The sequence below is a fragment of the Helianthus annuus genome, chromosome 12, assembly GCF_002127325.2.
Source record: "Helianthus annuus cultivar XRQ/B chromosome 12, HanXRQr2.0-SUNRISE, whole genome shotgun sequence".
NCBI classification, from domain to species: domain Eukaryota; kingdom Viridiplantae; phylum Streptophyta; class Magnoliopsida; order Asterales; family Asteraceae; genus Helianthus; species Helianthus annuus.
This window is the reverse complement of record NC_035444.2, coordinates 58668917-58691273: the sequence shown is the minus strand read 5'-3', so window position 1 is coordinate 58691273 and position 22357 is coordinate 58668917. Positions and strand designations below refer to the sequence as shown.

Below are 22357 nucleotides of genomic sequence, written 5' to 3'. Positions count from 1 at the left end.
TTACACTTGCGGGCGCGGCTATAGCTTGGAAGTCTTCCAAGCAAACGGTTATAGCGAGATCCACGATGGAATCCGAATTCGTCGCTTTAGATAAAAGCGGGGAAGAGGCGGAGTGGCTACATCAATTTGTGGAAGATATTCCAAGATGGTCCAAGCCATTGACGGCGATCTGCATACATTGTGACAATCAGTCTGCTCTTGCTAGAGCACAAAGCATGATGTACAATGGCAGATCAAGGCACATTCGACGTAGACACAACACGGAACGGCAACTTATCTCAAGGGGGTGTTATCTCAGTTGACTATGTAAGGTTAAATGAGAACATTGCGGACCCGTTAACAGAAGGCTTAAGCACATATAAGGTTTATAGGTTGTCAAGAGGAATGGGACTAAAGCCCATAGATGAAGGGAATATGAGGGAAACCTAACCTAGTTGACTGGAGATCCCAAGATCTAGGTTCAATAGGCAAACTTAATCATAAACCCAAAGGGAGTCACTATGGGGGGTGGCCCAAAATCAATAAAGGGAGTTGTATACTTCCTAGTCCATTCCAATCAGTGACATGAAGGAAAGGTTAAGCATGTTGAGGTTAAGGATTTTGAGGAAATCCAAATTAACCATGATGCTTTTAATGATTCAGAGGAATCACCTATGTTAGAGAGAAGTGGGGTCGCTTCGAATGGATTTGTGGGGAGGCGCAAATCCTAGAGCTCTCGCAGAACCAGGAATGTGTTCCATGACCATGAACAGACACAACCATGAGGTCTTGACTCGACTAGGGAGAGTATTGTGTGAATGTATATTGTCGCCTACATAAATGGGCGATTGTTCAAAGACCCCGCGTCTACAAGACCCTAGGAGGCTAAGTATGCTTCACAAAAGAAGGTTCAAAGGTTACACCTACCTATCTTGCAATGCTCAACTGTTGAACGTGTATCGTTGAAACTTGATAGATCGATTTCTATTGTTGGAAATTTTGTGAAAATAGCATTTTTTCACAAATATAGGAAAATGATTTTTTCCTATTTTGGACTAGAAATATATATAATAAAATGAGCAGGTTTTATATATTTATTTGTGGGTTTGTGTTCTACGTTGGAAGGGCTTCGCAACGAACTTAACCACGTCCAAAACGGAGCTAAGATGAATGAGATATCGATGCTCAAAGTTTGGTGTTTGAAACCTGAATGCTGAAATAAGTGGGAAAGTGGCACCTTGTCCCACATCGGATGAGAGATGGAACTTAAAAGGGTATTTAAGTAGGATCTCTCCATCCTTATTGTTTCATGGAAGCACTCACTAGTGTACTCGCGAAGGGTGCGGAGCACCCTAACTCGCACTCGCCCTCGCGCGCGCGCGCGCGTGTGGCGTGGGCGATGAGGCGCAATGTGGCGCTTTGATGGCGCACTTTGCACTTCGCACGCTCGCATCGCCGCGAGCCGCCTTTGTATTTTTGACCGCGCGCGTGGTGAAGCACAAGGGTTGCAAGGACCAAGTAGTTGGTGATGTGGGATGCATGCGCATGACCCTGATGGGTCCTCGCGCAGTGGCGCATGACGTGCCAGTCATGCGCGCGAGTACACATGGCGCGCATGGTGCATGCGCACTGAGGTGACGTGCGCGACGCACCTAAGTGAGCCAAAACGGCGCTACTGTGTGGCGTGCTCGTAAAGGCTCACAGGTGACGTGGCACACGCGCATGGACCTGAGTGAGTATGGCGCACGCGCGCATGGCAGTGAGCCAAGTGGACGCACCGCGTGAGGGTGCAGACCTGCGCGCGCACTAGCGTGTCTTGCGCCCGCGCGCGCAGTAGCTTCCAGCAGCAGTTAATGCCGGTGCAGTTACACTGGCAGTTACGTTTCAGCATTCGAAACTGACGAAGTTAATGCGTTTGACTGAGAATTAAGTGACGAATTAAAGTGCATTAAAGACGTCTAATGCAGTTTAATTCTCCATTTAATTCGTTTTTCAGTTTCACCTAGACCTGCAACTATAAATAGGGTGCTACCCTATCGCAGAAAGAGACACCGAAACACAGAAGTAATCTTCTTCCTCTCTCACAGATATCTTCATCTTCTTCAAGTGTTCGAGGTACACCTTCGGGTTGGGGTCAAGACCGGCAGTGCAACTGCTTGCGGCTGTTGTATCCTGGAAACAAACGTGTTCTCCTGGGAGACACGAAATTTTTTTAAGGGACCCATGTCTAACACGATCCTCAGCCAAGAACAGTTTCGTCTGTTCGAGTTTTTAGTTCTTGTATTTTCTTTTTCAGTTGTAATTGTATTGCACTTCTATTTCATTCTGTAATTGTTTCAGTAATTCAAGTTAATAAAAGATTTTTATTTACTTTACACGAACGGATTCCTACATAGATCGGCCTTTTCAAGTCTTATTTGGTTGTTTAAACATTGACGTCCGGTCACAAAACAGTGCAAATCGAGCGGTTGTTTTGGAGTCTCCGGTAAGGTGACTGTCGTCTCTAAGCACTGGTGTCGTCACCATCTGGTTGTGGTGACTGTGGTTAGTCTCTGACAACGCTGTGTCAGTCTGCAAACCACCAACCGCCATGTGATTTTAACACCACCAGAGCCAGTGGCGAACTTTATGCATGTACGATGATTCGTTTCGTGGCCGATAGGGTTAATCTACTGACGATATGATGGTTGGAGTGCTGGTAACAACACTCAGCATAGAGAGAGGAAGAAAGTGAGGATGGTGAAGTGGCATGGGTCCAATGTGTATCAACTTTAACCAATAAAAAAAAACAAAATTGAACAGTGATGATGTGAGTAGGAGAAAAGTTGTAAATTAATATATGGAAAATAACATAATTTACTTTGAGAACAACCATATTACTCACACATACTTAAACTAGTCATCTATATTAAATCCAAACAAATATCAGTTTCGCTTTCCTATTCTAAACACCCCTATACTTTATTAGTGAGAAAGCATAACTTTTTTTCCTTTAAACAATTTTCCATCAAACAATCATGCTTTTAAATCATATCTCATACATTATCCATAATGAAATTTACCCTTTTCTTTCATTTCTTCAATTTGCATCCGCAGTTAGCTTAGCCTACTGTAACATCCCGCATATTTGTATCAATTATAATGCGACACGTGTCTAAACTCTCCGTTTAATTCCGATCTGTGGAAGGAGATAGACCAAGTACGTCAAAAAGGGGAAAGATATAAATTCTGAGGATTAAAACGACAAAAATCCCAAACATTCACTTCTAGAGGTCCCTTACGGACCATAAGGTATACCCCTTATAGGACCGTAAGGGGTTCAAAATCTGTAAGGCGGTTTAAAAACCCCTTACGAACCGTAAGCCACGTAAGAGGTGCCTAACGACAGAAAGATGGCATGGCCTGCCAAGATTGCCATGCTGCCACCTAGCTCCAGTTTGTACCACTCTAACTCTCCTTCCTCCATGTGTTATGACACTAATCAGTTCCTAATGATCTTTTGCAATACTTGTCATGATTTAGGACCATTTGGAGTAGTATAAATAGGTGATCACAGTGTTCTTTACACTCACACCTTCACAATCACTTTAAAACACTTCTTTGGAGCTTCTCTAGAGATTAGAAGCAACTCTCAAGTATCCTGAGTAGTTCCTCAATCATAGTAAGTGATTTCCCTTGGTCAATTTCAATTATTTAGTTAGAATTCAACTAAAAGTCAAACAATTTGACTTTTCGTTTGACTTTTAGTTCTGACCACTATGGTTAAGTCAAAGTTCGAATCGAACTTTAATACGTGATCATAATAACGAAGGTATGAATCCTCTGCGATCATACCCTCCGACAATCATGTTAAGTAGGCGAAATGATGAGTCAGACATGTTATATCTAAAAGTCAAAACTAATAAATATGTGTTTTGCGATAATTGAAATTTTAATTATCAAAACCAACTTTTTTGACATCATATATGTTTATATAGACTAATAAAACATATTTTGATATGCTCAACTTATCATACTCAGTTTAGATTTCAATTCTGTATCAAAAGTCAAGCAGTTTGGCTTTTGCTTTGACTTTCGATTCTGACCAGTTTGGTCTACTTTGAAACCCAATCAATGCATGTTTTGTTACCTTAATATTATAGGGAATAACCCTCTGAGGTTATACTTTATAGTCATACCATTTGAAGGATAAATCGACAAGTCCACTATATATACTTTTAAAATGTCAAAAATGCCCATACGGCATAAAAATGGTTTTAAAACCTATGAGGCACATAATCTGACCTTGAAACTGATTATACAATATTTTGAAATATGTTTTGACATAACGGACTTGTCATAGACCCATTCGACCATCCGATGCCGCGTTTACGAAAATGACTAGTTTAATACATATAAAATATATAAACTAGTCAAATTGGGTTTAAACCTTTCAAAATCATTCTAAATCAGAATGTTTGGTTAAATAACTCATATCCAACGAGGCTTCGCACTCGAAAGGGTATAAACCACATTCTACCTAGTCAACGGTTAATCTAGCTAAACCGGACAATATTCTAAGTAGCGAGTCAAGTAATATAACTTACAAAATGACTCATGAACATTCTAACGGATATATAAATCTGTTTCATTTTGGACTATAGAGCCTACCAGATAATAGTGCCTATGATATACAACTTGAATAACGGTTTTGCTTCAAAGACTTATTTAACAGTTTGTTTAAGCAAAGGTAAATACTCTTAGTCTATTTTTATTTGCAAACTTGGGATATGACATTAGCCACTTGGAGCGGGTATTATATAAATGGGCAAATGCTTTCATAAATATAAGAATCCGGTTTAATCCGTGTTGCTTGAATAACATTAAACACTGAGGGTAATGGTACCGTGTCCGGGCGTCTCGACTCATCAACTAGGAATGGCCATATAAAATATGCACAGGGTAGTAGGCGCACTCCTAGAAGACGTTATATTAAAGGTGGCGTTTACCATAATCACATACCGGCATAGATTTATGGTACCCAACTGTATTGACAAACATTTATAACTGGTGACAAGAAATCTAACCCAAGAAATACTAAAGGAGCAACCTACGGGTTATCATAATATGTATCAAATGATTTATGAAAATGATTTTTAAAAATGAGTCAGTTAATTATAGTTACCAGTGAAAACTGACGTATTTTTAAAAGATTAAACCGCAGGTATTGAACCCTGAATATATGCTGGAATGGTTCGGTCAAAGGAAACGGCTTTGGAATTTACGACTCCACTGCTTAAAGGCCTATGATGTCCTAAGCTCACTTTTAGATCGGATCCTACTTGTGGGATATTGTATTGAACACTTATAATTTTATTTAATAAATTTCGAACTTTTATATTATTACTTTAACATTCTATCTTCCGCTGCATATTTGTGAAACTGTTATCAATCCTCACTTATAAACCCACCGACGGGCCCATCGAAAATCGGTGTGTGACACCTACAACGAAACCTGATTTGGCGTTTTGCTCCTTTCTTTCAATCCTTTAATCTGCATCCAAATGCATCTCACATGCATCTTTAACACGTTTAGAACATTTAACTACACATTAAACTCCATAATTTTACCCAACGATCAGTTAATCCCCCATACAACTTGATTATAGTTGATCAATTACTTTTGATGGATCGATATGCTAATGATCGGTTTCTACCAATGGATCAATCAACCATCTAGATCAGAGGCAAAGTCCAAGAGGTTTTCAATTATGGTAATCCGAGTTTTGCTACCCTGTGAGGGGCTTAGTCCTGTGGACCTCGCCTGGGGCACTAACCCCTTCAAACGAGTGTGGACTCCGTGTCTTGTAACTTATAATGATGTTTATTTGGATTTCCACTTATCATAAATAAATACCAATCGACTAAAATAAATTTATTACACTAAAATTAACAAGAATATTGTTTTCTATAAAATTTATGAAGTAAAATTGTTTTCTAGAAAATTTATGAAGTAAAAGTAAGAGACTTACCAATAATGTTATTTTTGGTTGAACACGACCTGTATTCAGAAAGACAAAAAAAAATGTAACAAGGTGGTTGTTATGGATGGCCCTAAGGGATTACAAAAATAGAATTCCAAATCCATATTATTTATGTGTGGGAAATGCTAATTATAATGACTAACAACTAAAATACATTTATTTTTGTCCAATATATTAGAATATATAGCTATCAACTTATGGGCTCCTTTAGGTTAAACATATTGTTCAAAAGAATCTCTAGCTATGAACTTATGGGTATGGTTGGCAAGCAACTAATGAACAATTAAAGTCGAATGGGCTCCTTTGGGTTAAACATAGAGCCCAAATTCCCAACTTAGATTGAGAGATGGTGTAGCTTTTATTTTTAGTTCTTGCTACTAATGGACAGTTGACATAATTGGCCACTTAGTTCAACACTCAAGCAATTGCCACGAGTGATCACAACTCATAATGTTACTATTTATGTAATGATCGGTTATGATTTTATGCGAAATTCAACAAATTTTGTTGTATTTTCTAATACAATTCCAAAAAAAAGTAGATCGAACAGTGGCTTGAACTGATGAAGTCTTACTACCGTTACTTAATATGGGTACAATATTACACAACAAACAAAATTCCATTTCAAACTTCAACCAAAACCAACCCAAAAATGTCATAAACCTGCGAGAACGGAAAATCGTATAAAACAAAGTGATTATATTCGAATTACGAAAGGTATGGTAACTTTTATATTATGGAAACAAAATTCTTCGTATTTTATAATTGTAAAAATTTGATTTTTTATATCATTTATTTTCGTGGATATCTTGTCAATCCCGGTTTCTAGTGTTGATTAAGAGTCCACTTTTAGGGGTTGTTTGGCAACTTCTGAATGGTTAAGTACTGAACCAGTAAAAGGTTTGAACCATTAAGTGCAGAACCAGTAAGATGTCTGAACCATTAAGAGACAGTATAATGATTAACCCTTCAGAGGCAAATGTCTGACCAATTCAGATTAGAGGTCTTAACCATTCAGGCTCTGTATAAAACTTAATCATTCAGAGGTAAATGTCTGAACCATTCAGACATCTGCTCACAAAATAAACAGTCTGAACCATTAAGTGCTGAACCAGTAAGAGGTCTGAACCAGTAAAAGGTCTGAACCATTAAGAGATTCATTAAGAGATAAACAAACAACCCGTTAGTTTAGTATGATGGAAGAGTTTTGGATCCGCATAGACGACTTTTGAAGCATTAATATCCACACAACGCCGAATTCGGAAATTAGGAAAAGAAATAAACGCTAACAAAATTTTGACAAACTTTGACTATGTAATTAAATTCAGATACATGTCTTTATGGATTAGGATCAAATACAAAGGATCCTTATTGTAAGAAATGTAAGAAGGATTTATAAAGTGACAAGTGTCCAATAACCTAAAAAAACCCACTACACAAAAAAAAAAAAAAATTAACATCCACCACTACCAAAAACCTAAACCCCCACCCCCCATCACCCACAAAAAAAAAAAAACATTTTTTTTACCGGGGGTGGGGGTTTAGGTTTTTGGGTGGGGGTGGGGGTGGGTGTTTAGTTTTTTTTTTTAGATTTTTTTTAGGTTTTTGGGGGGTGGAGGGGGGGTGGGGTTAGGTTTTTTTAGGTTTTTGAGGGGTGGGGGGGGGGTTATCAAACTTATAATTATATTTATACGTTTCATGCTTACACGTATACTCATACTACTCGTACGTTCGATACCCATACTTACGTGTATATTCATACTTAAACTTATACTTATGCTCATAATTTTGCTTATACTCATGATTCATACATTCATACCTATACGCGAGCGTAATCCGAGGGATTCGCTTGCGTGGGTCCCATACATACTTAAGCATGGAATTGCTTACATACTATATTCTTATACGTACACATTCTTATTCTTTTTATGTATACCCTGATTCATACACAACTAGTACAAGCTATGCAGATCATGCGAGGATCAAAATAATCGCGGGTGCACACGGGATTATAGTAATAGGCGTATGAGAACCATAGAGTGTATTACAGTGTATGGTAAGACACGGAACGTAACCTGACACCGAATACGAGACAGACGTGACATGGTCAAAACATGGTGGATACGCCGCTGGTACTTCCTATATATAAGCGTTTCACCATGTTACCAAACCGTCGTAAAACGTGCCATGAGAAATTCAGTGTTTTGCAGACCCTTTGACCTAATACAAACTTTAAATAACTCACAAACGCATTATATCCGATTATCCATGACGAGACTTCATCTTTAACACGCTACTTTCGTCTATCTAATACTTATATCATTCATATACTTACATTCATTTAGTGTCAATTGTTCACCCCATACTCCTATTATTCTCCATTATCCTTTCTTTCATATGAACCCCGTTCGCAATCAAGCTTGTTTAAACATTCAAATCCTAACTTATCTCATTATCTTTAAAACCGTCTTCCTATTCTTTATTCTTATGTAAATGTACTTAGTATACCTTTAACGCGTTATTCAAAGTACCAAATCTTTTCATTACTCTCAATAAACAATTTTTACGAAAATGTGATTTTTATACTATCCTTTAGACACCCCATGCAAACTACCACACTTTTCATCAAAATACTAAACGCATTATACGAAAGTTATACTTCTTGGATATCATATTTTAAAGATACCTCTCCATTCTGGGACATTCAAACTTATTTAAACTCCTTTGCCTATGCGCACGCATACACGTTTTACCTATGCTTAAACGCCTCAACTCATTTTAGTCAAACAAATTCCTATCCTATCGTTCTTCAAAATTTCGTACTTTTCTAAACGTTTCAAAACTCCCAAGTCTCAATTCTTTTAGCCAAAATGCTTTTTCTCCAAGGTCTTCCTCTTGAATAAATTTCGGGATGAAATTTCCTAAAGGAGGGGAGACTGTAACGCCCTGCTTTTTCATACTTTCCATAATTAGAAAGTTTGCCTTGTAATGCTATTTTTGGAAATCTTGTATTATTGTAGTCGTCTTTTCGTTGTAAAATCCGAGACTTGGATCATAAATAAAATTCGTATTTCTTTAAATTCACCATCTACATATTCATACATGTTCATACGTTCGAATTCATTGTACATCGAATCCTTATTTGTAATTCATACTTATACGATACTTATTCACGATGCATGTGCATGCTTGTCCTTAAATTGTTGATACCTAAAAACCCCTAATAATATGCTTATTTATACAACGGTTAATCATCTAATATGTGACATATACTTGTGACTTACAAACATGTTACATACTTGTACATTACACTTTTTACCTAGTTAAATCATGTTTTATTTCATATTTCACCTTGTTACAAGTTAGGGGAAACATTGTTGCATATTATTACACAACTTAATTAACAAAATTATTCATTATAATGTTTTAAAAAAATAAAAAAATAAAGAAATATGGCAGCCCCAATTCAGCAAAATTCAGCCCCATATAGTTGGGTTTTGTGGGCTAGTTTCAAGGTGTAACCCCTTCTAAACACTTCCAAAGCCCAACCCATTGAAACCCTAATCCTTCCCCCTATAAATACCACTTATAACCAGCCTCCCTACCACTTTTGCAACACTAAAAACTCTCAAAACATCCTCCAAACCGTAGCTGAAAGCAAGGGTTCGAGCAGATTGACACCCCTTCACGAAAATGAGCATAACTCACTCAATTCTTATCCGATTCACTCGATTCTTTTTCCTACTACTTTGTATTGACCTTATTTACGTTTCCATGGGTTTTTCACAGTAAATAAGTCCTTGGAACTCCGGCAAAAAGGCTCCAAAGTCCACTGATTGTTTTTGTTTTCATGAAATCCTTGTTATTTTTTTACCAAACTTGAGTCTATCTCATCTCAAACCTATGTTCTAATGCTTACAACACTTTAGTGGTTGGTTAGGATTAAAAACAAGGTTGAGACACTTAAAAATCAGAGGATTAAACCTCATAAACTTGGTGTTTTGTTTAGGGTTTTTAACCCACAAGTCATGTCAAACTTTGTCTTTGATACATGAGTGATTATGGAACAACTTGGGTTGTCCAAACATATAATCCTCACATGATTTGATGATTTCTCTTAGTTAGTGTGTATGTTTCTTATTCTTTATTGTATGTTCATGACCCTCCTTGGTTGTTTTTTTTACATCAAGTGTAGTGGTGAACACATAGAGGTGCCTAAATGGAAGATTTGATCTTCCTACCTCCTACATGATTTCTATGACATTCAGAGGTACCAAAATGAAGATTTTAATCTTCTACCTCATGCTTGAACTATTGGACATATATTATATAACCTAAACATATTATTCGAATAATCGAATCTTTGATGATGAACTAGTGTTCATATGTCGGGGTACTAGATTACATCATCCTAGACTATGATAACTTGTCACGATTCTAATGGAACCTTGTTCCATGAAAATATCTAAACTCCTTCGAGTTTCCTAGTGTCAAGAACAAGCATCATATGTACTAAATGATTATTTTCCATGTTATTCTCATATCTTATTTTTATGTTGTTTTAAACACCGAATCTCGACTCTAAACATACTTGAACTTTAACCCTTATACATTCGGACTCTAAATCTCTACTCGTCAACAATTGGATAATCGGAAAGCATATGCAAGCCTTGTGAGTATACTTGACCCCTTTTTCGTTTACCACTTTTTGGGGTGTAACATGTTATTTATAAACTTACACACAAACTTTATCATAATACATAAGCATTCCTATTACACGCATGCTTATTTGATTACTTGATACTTTAAACTTGGGTGATACTTATGTGTTGAACTTATCATTAACTTCGTACGAGCCTAACCGTGACATATGTAGCACTATAGGATTAACGACCCGCCCGTAAACTTGTGGTTATGTCATGAGCATCTTCCGTTTCATTATTGGTTTGATATGTGTCACACCCCCAAAAACCACATACGGAACACCACCGCTTGGAGGCGTGACCGACCAGGATCCAGCCACTAATTATACTGAGCATTGATTTATAGTAGAAATATTTGCTACCCGAAGTAGTTAGCAACATCGTAGTTTAAGTTCGATAATTAGTTAAACAAAACAGCGGAAGCATAAACCAAATAGTTTTAAAGATAGTTCTTAGTTCAAGATAATTAAACCCAACACACGGGTTTTGACGAACACTACACATCCCCAAGCAGCAGCTCCTAAGTCACTGGTTACCTGCAAAGCATGCAGTAAGGGGGGTCAACAATAATGCTGAGTGAGTTCACTAGTTGTCCAGTTTTAGTTTACTAAAAACTTAAGTTGTTTAGATAAAGCATTTATAATCACGTTGTGGGGAGCTACCCCATCTGTAAGCTCACTAAACTGTAGATACCGAAACTGTTGACGGAAAGTTGTTGTGCCCCGAGTCAATGTCTATCGTCATTGACCATGTTGCAAGGTCTACTAGTTCACGCCCGATCTCCCCCGGTCACGGTGTGAGGTTGTCAAACCTAATAGCGCTATCAACTAATAACCCGTTCGCCCCCGGCGATTAATCGGTACTGTAAGCAGGGACTTAAAGTGATAGAGTTTCGTTTAGCATGGCTAGTTGTGATTTATAAATAATATCCAAACGTATCTCCCCCGGAGATAGTAATTACCCATTCTGGTTTCCCCCGGAGTAATGGGTTAAAGTGTTTTCCCAAAGTTGGTAGTTTGTTCGTGTCCCTCCGCGGGACGCATGCTTTTAGTGTGTGAACTCACCTTGGGTTGCTCGGCAGATTAGGTTACTTTGTCAAACACGTTGGTCACCACGTCCTAACATGGTTACCAGTATAGGTCAGGTTTGGTGTCTAACGCCCTGCGTTTTCAAACTTTCCATATTTAGAAACCATTGTGTGAAACTCTATTTTTGGGAAGCTTGTATTTCTTGTAATCGTATTTCGTTTCCAGCCATTGTAAAATCCGAGACTTTGATCGTAATGAAATACTATTTTTTATACGTGTTACAATACTTGGGTTTTACATCACCAATCTCGAATACATACGCGCAACCGATACTCGACATACTGGTACTCATAACTTATACGTGCTTGTTAACTATTAAATACGTAGTTAAATTCTGATAATAAAATAATAATAATCCTACTAATAAAATAATAAATCTAGTAATATAATAATAATAGAATATTAATAATACATAATATTATTCTAAACTTACGATTTCAAAAAAAAAGAAGGAAAAGGTAAAGGCTTTGGCCGATTACACTCTACAGCCATGTTTTGGCTGGACAACCTTTATTGGACCATTTTTTTATTATTTTTTCTACTAAATGTTTTTTTAGACACTAAATATCTAATAATAGATTAATATGAGTGGCCAATCAAATAAACATATCAACTGAATAAGGCCAATATTACGGCCAGCATGATCCGAAGTGTAGCATTCTTGCCGCCTTATTGGCTAATTATTTTTGGCTCATTTTTTTTTTTATTGTTCAACTCCCACCAACTTATATTAATTACCCTCTTAACACTAACCCTAATCCTTTCCTTTATAAACCACACTTTCCTCATTTTTTTTCCACTTTACAAACCTTCTAAACACTCTTAAAATAGACTCTAATTCACTCAAAAATATTCAGCTTTGAGCAGAAAGTTTAAGGGATTCAAAGTGAGTTCTAACTCACTTCATCATCTATTTTCTTCTTGTTTCTTTCTTCTTAACACTTGGATAACCTCTAGGAAGGTTTTCACAAGTTTGCTTGGGCAAACTAAGGTGAAACCTCACCATTTTTGAGGTCCAAAGTGCACATAAAATTCTGCTCGTTTTTATTTATTTTTATGATCACGTTTTGATAGAAAACTTAGTGGAATCTTGTTCCCACCAAGCTCACAACTTAGTCCATGGTTGTGGGTTTGTGTTTAGGGGATTTCCATCAAAGTTTTGGGTTCAAACACCCATTTAATTTCTGTTTAAACTTGATAATCGAATGATGAAAACAAGCACAAGTCATCATCTTCTATATGATGAACTTGTGACTTGTGAAGTGTGAACAAATGGAGGCTTTGGCCTTCCAAACTAAGTTCCACTCCTTCATTTGAACACTTTTATGACTTGATTAGATTAGATTTACTTTCTTGTTGTTCATGACCCTCCCACCATCTTCATGACGGTGTGTGTAGTGGTGAATCATATAATGAGGTTTCTACCTCCATGCTTGACAATACATGATACTACATGACATTCTTTGATTGGACATAGTTTAGGTCATATTATTACCTTATAAATATACATATAATTATACAATACATGGCTGAATTTGTGATGGTAATCAAGTTGTGATTATTCGTCATAAACCTAGGCTAACATATCTAAGATTCTAAGTTATTTGTTATGATTCCAATGGGCAATTTGGGACCCATGAAACCACTTAATATGGTGTCATAAACGAGCTCTTAGAACTAGATAATATTTTCATATACATACTTTTGATACTTTAATTTCTAAATCCCGAATCTCACCACTTCCTAAATATCAAGAAACCTTGCCAATAAATCCTTATTCTCTAACAACTCGCCACTCATGGATAATCGGAAAGCATATGCAATTTTGTGAGTATACTCGTACTTTTCCCCTTTTACTTTTACCACTTTTGGGGTGTAACATGTTTACCTATTGAAACTTACACATGAACTTTTGTCTAAACACACGAACATTCCTATAACAATGCTTGTATATGTGATGGCTTGATACTTTAAATTTGGGTGATTCTTATGTGTTGAACTTATCATTAACTTCGTACGAGCCAAACCTTGACATATGTAGCGCTATAGGATTAACGACCCGCCTCTACTGAAACTTTGGTTATGTCATGAGCAAGTTGCGTTTTCTTGGTTTGATATGTTATACACATGCCATATTTAATGTTTATCTTGAATCGCATGCTTGCTATGAGGAATTGTTCACACTATTATCTTATGCTATGTATGCACCAAACTTGTATACTCGCCTTTGCTTTTGCATTGAACTTTATTTTAAACATGTTACAGGTTGAGGATGATGATGCTATGAAAAGAAGTAGCGTTGATGCCTAGATACGCATATAGACGTTTAGGTTTAATATGTTGTATCAATTTTGATTATGTTGTTATGTATTTCCTATGAACTTGTTGTTATTCGTATTTCTTGTATTGTTGACAATTTACTTATGAAATGAAATCGGTTTATTAAATATTGTCACAAATAGCGTTATGAAGTCTCTTGCAATCTTCACACTTCGTCTCATCCCGATGTTTCCGCCATTGGTTGGGGTGTGACAGATTGGTATCAGAGCCATAACTATAGGGAATTAGGAAAAGTAGGAATGCTTTAACCTAGTCTATAGTTCTAGAGCTTTATTCGTATGTTTTACTTGAAATTACTAGCATGCTATCTTATTTGCTTTTATTTATTCTCTTTTGATCTTGTAAGCATATGTGTCACTTGTGGGTTAACACTTAACATGCTATACTTGATTTTATTATGTGTTAATACTTGTTTCTTCATTTTATCCTTTATGTGTGTTCTTGACATACTTTTTATGCGTTAATATTCGTTTCATCATTTCACTTTTATTGTGATGTTCTTGACATGTTATACTTGTTTGTTTAATCTTTAATATACACTTTTCCTCACGCGTTTTACTCGATTATTCTAAATCCGACAACACACATATTACACAAACGAGACGAGTTCACCAAAATAGGCGTGAAACCCATAATTTGGTGAACAACTCTCAATCCATCCACTTTTCTTTTCTTTTTACACGAAATTCACCATCAAGTTAGGAGTGAAATCCTCACCTTGATGGAGAAGTTCAAATTTCAAATTCTAGTGGACCCTCGTCAAAGTGTTGAAATTAAATTTTGACCCGACGAGTATCAACCACACTTAGGATACGAAACCGTCAAGTTAGGGGTGAAACCCGCACCTTGGCGACTAGTTCCACTCCTTGATTTTTTTCATAAATCCCGCCAAGTCTCGAAATTTCGATTGATTTGGGACATGTAGTAACCGGAAGGGTAAATACCGTTAACCGACTTGTCGGCGAGAGTATTTTACCTATTAGGCCAAAGCATGCTCCTCAAATTCAAAAGACTTTTCGACCACTTTGGTTAGTCAAAGTTCCGTTTAGAACACTCCAAACTTTGGTCAAACATGTGTTTCTATTATTTATTTATACGATGCAATCTTTCAAACTCGAGTTTACTTTCGATTTCTCTTTTCACACACACAACATATTGAACCTTTTCCATACATTTATACATATGCATGATTTCATATAATTTAAATTCGTTTTCCTTGTAACGACAATTGGAGAAATATCATCGAGATGGGAGTGACTTCCTTACCTGGACGATTAGCTCCACTCCCTTTTCCTTAAAACGACCTCACCAACGAGTTAGGGGTGATTCCCTAACTTAGGTGACCGTTACCAAAACTTCTCTTTCGAAACATCTTATTAGGCAAACTCGATCATACTTTATACCCAAATTGTTTAATGTTATTTAAAAATACCCACTCATACAGATTTCGAAATACATTGTTTTATCAAACGTACTTTTTATTCTACAATCTATTTTCACTCAACTCATATACGCGAAATTCATAATCATGTCTTAAAACGTTTTATTGCTCGAACTTCAAAACCTTACGAAATGCTACCTATCAATTTAATCGGTTCAATGAAACTCTTGTCCATGAACTTCATATTCGACTTAATCACTAAAACACGCCCACCTTCTACATTTAATCAAAATCCAACCAACCTTTCCCGAATACTTATAAGATCTTATAGAAGTTATATGATTGTTTTACCAAATACCCTTTTCCAACACCAACAAATCAATTGTTATTTTATTTTTATTTCTAAGTCCTTTTGCTAAATTTCCCTTCTAAAGATCCTAGTTTTCACAAGGACCTCCTAAATTCATAATTTCTTATTTGATGAAACGAACTTACTTTTTAACGAAAACCTTTTTCCTACACCAATTTACAAAACACGCGGGCAAGAAGTCTTCATGGGAACCGACAATCTTTGACTTACATGAATTTTTTTTTTTTTTTTACAAAAGTAGCATTTCAATCATTACAAAAATACATTATGCTTAACCAATTAGTACTTTATATCCTCTTACATACACAACTATATTCTACCCTTTCAACCAAGGTCAACCTAATTTTGATTCGATAAACTCAATGTTTCATTTAAACAACTATACATGCATATCATCGTACACATTTTGGTCGATACCTCGCGATAACATCATTTATATCATTCGTATTTACATACTCGACCTTTTGATGTTTTATACACTTAGATCCGTGGTGTCCCAACAAACACTATTTACGCAATATTTATTTTTCATACCTACACCTATGTTCATACGTCTTGTGCTTGTACTTATACGCATACTACTTATACGTTTTACGCTTCTACTTGTACACATGCTACTTACACGTTTTATGTTTATGCTCATACATACATGCGTATTCATACTTAAACTTATGCTCATACTTTCATCCTTACTCATGATTCATACTTTCGTACCTATACGCGAGCGCAACCCGAGGGATTCGCTTGCGTGTGTCCCACACATACTTAAACATGGACTTGCTTATATACTACATTCTTGTACGTACACATTCTAAATTTTTTTTATGTATACCCCGATTCATACACAACTAGTACAAGCTATGCGGATCATGCGACGATCAAAATAATCACGGGTGCACACGGGATTATAGTGATAGGCGTATGAGAACCATAGAGTGTACTACTGTGTATGGTAAGACACGGAACGTAACATGACCCCGAGTAACGAAACGGACGTAATGTGGTTAAAACATGGTGGATACGCCGCTGGTACTTCCTATATATAAGTGTTTTCACCATGTTACCAAACTTTCGTAAAACGTGCCATGAGAAATTCAGTGTGTTGCAGACCTTTTTGACCTAATACAACTTCACGCAACTCACAAACGCATTATATCCGATTATTCATGACGAGACTTCATCCTTAACACACTATGTTCATCTATCCAACACTTATGCTATTCACATACTTGTACTCTTTAAGAGCCATTCGTTCATTCTATACTCGTATTATTTTATACAAAACTCGTTCGCAGTCAAGCTTGTTTAAACATTCGAATCCTAACTTATCCTATTACCTTTGGGATCGTCTTTCTATTCTTTATTCTGGTGTAAACGTATTTAGTAGGTCGCTAACACTTTATTTTACCAAACTTTCTCGTTCCACTCGAGAAGCAATTTTTACGAATATGTGGTTTTATACTACCCACGAAACTTCCTATACAACCTACCTCACTTGTATTGATTTCAAACTGTTTTATAAAGGCCTCCTTCATAAATACAGCACGTTGGTAAAGCAACTCCAAATTTATATATTCAAAATCATTTTACTTATGCACGTTTCACTCGTGCTTATGCCTCTAAACCATTTTAGCCAAACAAATCAGTTTACAAAACTATTAGGACTATTCTCCCAAGATTTCGTACCTTTCAAAACGTTTCAAAAATTCCAAGTCTCAAATTTTTACCAAAACTCTTCAAGTCTACCTCTTGAATAAATTTCGGGACGAAATTTGCTAAAGGAGTGGAGACTCTAACGCCCTGCGTTTTCAAACTTTCCATATTTAGAAACCATTGTGTGAAACTCTATTTTTGGGAAGCTTGTATTTCTTGTAATCGTATTTCGTTTCCAGCCATTGTAAAATCCGAGACTTTGATCGTAATGAAATACTATTTTTTATACGTGTTACAATACTTGGGTTTTACATCACCAATCTCGAATACATACGCGCAACCGATACTCGACATACTGGTACTCATAACTTATACGTGCTTGTTAACTATTAAATACGTAGTTAAATTCTGATAATAAAATAATAATAATCCTACTAATAAAATAATAAATCTAGTAATATAATAATAATAGAATATTAATAATACATAATATTATTCTAAACTTACGATTTCAAAAAAAAAGAAGGAAAAGGTAAAGGCTTTTGGCCGATTACACTCTACAGCCATGTTTTGGCTGGACAACCTTTATTGGACCATTTTTTTATTATTTTTTCTACTAAATGTTTTTTTAGACACTAAATATCTAATAATAGATTAATATGAGTGGCCAATCAAATAAACATATCAACTGAATAAGGCCAATATTACGGCCAGCATGATCCGAAGTGTAGCATTCTTGCCGCCTTATTGGCTAATTATTTTTGGCTCATTTTTTTTTATTGTTCAACTCCCACCAACTTATATTAATTACCCTCTTAACACTAACCCTAATCCTTTCCTTTATAAACCACACTTCCCTCATTTTTTTTCCACTTTACAAACCTTCTAAACACTCTTAAAATAGACTCTAATTCACTCAAAAATATTCAGCTTTGAGCAGAAAGTTTAAGGGATTCAAAGTGAGTTCTAACTCACTTCATCATCTATTTTCTTCTTGTTTCTTTCTTCTTAACACTTGGATAACCTCTAGGAAGGTTTTCACAAGTTTGCTTGGGCAAACTAAGGTGAAACCTCACCATTTTTGAGGTCCAAAGTGCACATAAAATTCTGCTCGTTTTTATTTATTTTTATGATCACGTTTTGATAGAAAACTTAGTGGAATCTTGTTCCCACCAAGCTCACAACTTAGTCCATGGTTGTGGGTTTGTGTTTAGGGGATTTCCATCAAAGTTTTGGGTTCAAACACCCATTTAATTTCTGTTTAAACTTGATAATCGAATGATGAAAACAAGCACAAGTCATCATTTTCTATATGATGAACTTGTGACTTGTGAAGTGTGAACAAATGGAGGCTTTGGCCTTCCAAACTAAGTTCCACTCCTTCATTTGAACACTTTTATGACTTGATTAGATTAGATTTACTTTCTTGTTGTTCATGACCCTCCCACCATCTTCATGACGGTGTGTGTAGTGGTGAATCATATAATGAGGTTTCAACCTCCATGCTTGACAATACATGATACTACATGACATTCTTTGATTGGACATAGTTTAGGTCATATTATTACCTTATAAATATACATATAATTATACAATACATGGCTGAATTTGTGATGGTAATCAAGTTGTGATTATTCGTCATAAACCTAGGCTAACATATCTAAGATTCTAAGTTATTTGTTATGATTCCAATGGGCAATTTGGGACCCATGAAACCACTTAATATGGTGTCATAAACGAGCTCTTAGAACTAGATAATATTTTCATATACATACTTTTGATACTTTAATTTCTAAATCCCGAATCTCACCACTTCCTAAATATCAAGAAACCTTGCCAATAAATCCTTATTCTCTAACAACTCGCCACTCATGGATAATCGGAAAGCATATGCAATTTTGTGAGTATACTCGTACTTTTCCCCTTTTACTTTTACCACTTTTGGGGTGTAACATGTTTACCTATTGAAACTTACACATGAACTTTTGTCTAAACACACGAACATTCCTATAACAATGCTTGTATATGTGATGGCTTGATACTTTAAATTTGGGTGATTCTTATGTGTTGAACTTATCATTAACTTCGTACGAGCCAAACCTTGACATATGTAGCGCTATAGGATTAACGACCCGCCTCTACTGAAACTTTGGTTATGTCATGAGCAAGTTGCGTTTTCTTGGTTTGATATGTTATACACATGCCATATTTAATGTTTATCTTGAATCGCATGCTTGCTATGAGGAATTGTTCACACTATTATCTTATGCTATGTATGCACCAAACTTGTATACTCGCCTTTGCTTTTGCATTGAACTTTATTTTAAACATGTTACAGGTTGAGGATGATGATGCTATGAAAAGAAGTAGCGTTGATGCCTAGATACGCATATAGACGTTTAGGTTTAATATGTTGTATCAATTTTGATTATGTTGTTATGTATTTCCTATGAACTTGTTGTTATTCGTATTTCTTGTATTGTTGACAATTTACTTATGAAATGAAATCGGTTTATTAAATATTGTCACAAATAGCGTTATGAAGTCTCTTGCAATCTTCACACTTCGTCTCATCCCGATGTTTCCGCCATTGGTTGGGGTGTGACATGGTGTACGAGCAATCACGTATAATCTACTCATAACTAACACGTAACATGCATACAACATACAGTGGGTTATTGGGCCGGCCCTAACATTCACACATTCAAACAGAACTTCAGCAACAGATAGTCCAGTTAACAGGTAGCCCATATTAACACATTCTGGCCCAATAACCAAAGTGGACAGCCCAGTCGCAACAAGGTGGTCTCGAGTCGCAATCAGGAGGTCTCGGCTTGTCACGCTGTGGTTGCGAGTCGCAACCGTTGCGGTCTCGAGTTGTCACGCTGTGGTTACGAGTCGCAACCGTCGTAGTCTCGAGTCGCAACCGTTGCGGTTTCGAGTTGTCATGCTGTGGTTACGAGTCGCAACTGTGTGGTCTCGAGTCGCAATGCTGTCCTTTTCTTGTTCACGTGTTGATTCAGACTTAGTCAGGCTAATGGTACAAGGCATCAGGCCCAAATCAGGAAACAACCAATGAGGTTTAACAAACAAGTTTTCCTAATCTGTCTATTAGTAAAAATGGATCAAATCATAAGGGTTTTCACATCTTCAACTATCATTCAATCATGTTCATAACAAGTTCATTATTTTAGGGTTTTCACTTTAACATGATCATACATTTTTATGAACCAAAATCATATGTTTTATCAAGACCATTTTGCAAGAAACAATGAAGCATAGTTTGGTTGGCCACAATCATTCTTAAACTACCATTTGTTAGTCATTTATAAACATGTTATCAAGCATTCAAACATAATGGTTTACACATAATGTCAAACTCACAAATCATCCTAAAAATCATGCATAACACTTCTAACCGAGCACTTTTTAGTTCATTCAACACACATAAATCCTACACACATAATAGAACACTAACCGGTTGTGAAGAAGGTGCCGAAATGAAGGAAGAAAAATGAGAGAATGAAATGTCCGACTTGTGGTGATGATCTTGACCGAGTTTCTTGACCGAGATCCTTTGTTGTTACCGATTTGCTCCAAGCTTGAACCGAAAATTTAGAGAAGGAAAGTGGTGTTGTTGAGGGTTTTCTAGTGAGAGGGAAAGGAGTGTTTGTGTGTTTGTGTAACAAATGAAGGAGTGGGGAAAGGTTTGGGGTTTTTATATGAGGTTTCGAAGTAGGCTAAGGGGTTTCGGCCCAAACCGGTTACGACCCAAGAGGCCCACTCGAGACCGAGTGGTCTCGAGTCGTGGTCTCGACTCACATACATATATATATATAATACATACATACAACACATGTCATGCAAAAGGTCACGTTTCCATTTAATAACATATATATACACAAAGATATTACAAGATGTTCGTTCGGAAAAACCTAGAGTGTCACAATATGTTAGACACATGCCAAATTTATTGTTTATCTTGAATCGAATGCTTGCTATGAGGAATTGTTTAAAACTTATCTTTTGTTATGTACGTATCAAACTTGTATACTCGCCTTTGCTTTTGCATTGAATTGTATTTTAAACATGTTACAGGTTGATGATGATGGTGCTATGAAAAGAAGTAGCGTTGATGCCTAGATACACACATAGACGTTTAGGTTTAATATGTTGTACCAATTTTGCTTATGTTGTTATGTACTTCTTTGAACTTGTTGTATTTGAATTTCTTGTAATGTTGACAATTTACTTTATGAAATGAAATCGGTTTATTAAATATTGTCACAAATAGCGTTATGATGTCTCTAGCAATCTTCACACTTCGTCTCATCCCGATGTTTCCGCCATTGGTTGGGGTGTGACAGGGGGGGGTTAGGTTTTTTGGTGGTGGGTAGGGGGGTTAGGTTTTTGGGTGGTGGTGGGGTGGGGTGGGGTGGGGTGGGGTGGGGGTGGGTGTTTAGGTTTTGGGTGGTGATGTAGTGGGTTTAATTTAGGTTATTGGACACTTGTCACTCTATAAATCCTTCTTACACTTCTTACAATTAGAAGTCTTTGTAGAATAACTTAACCCATGTCTTTATATTATTCGTTAAAGCTACCAAACCTTTTTTAGATATTTCTAATAAGGCCATCCGTAGTCATAGCCCCTTTGTGGGCGTTATGCGACACGTGTCGTGCCATGTCACACAAAAGCTTTATGGGGCGTTATATCACTAGAGCCCGTAGTCATAAAGTCCGTACCCATCATTACCTAATTATTAATTTTCAATTTTTTTAATTAATTATAAAAACCCTATGCTCTTTCTTGATTGGCCAAA

At 36.5% G+C, this 22357-nt stretch overlaps 2 long non-coding RNA genes across 2 annotated transcripts; both read left to right on the top strand.

Annotated features, from left to right (window-relative positions):
- Positions 1-12613: 12613 nt before the first annotated feature.
- On the top strand, positions 12614-14240 carry LOC118484715. The gene is made up of 2 exons (XR_004874141.1): positions 12614-13620; positions 14059-14240. It is a non-coding gene; the product is annotated as an uncharacterized LOC118484715 (long non-coding RNA).
- Positions 14241-18430: 4190 nt separating this feature from the next.
- On the top strand, positions 18431-20057 carry LOC118484714. Its single transcript, XR_004874140.1, has 2 exons — positions 18431-19437; positions 19876-20057. It is a non-coding gene; the product is annotated as an uncharacterized LOC118484714 (long non-coding RNA).
- The last annotated feature ends 2300 nt before the right edge of the window (positions 20058-22357 follow it).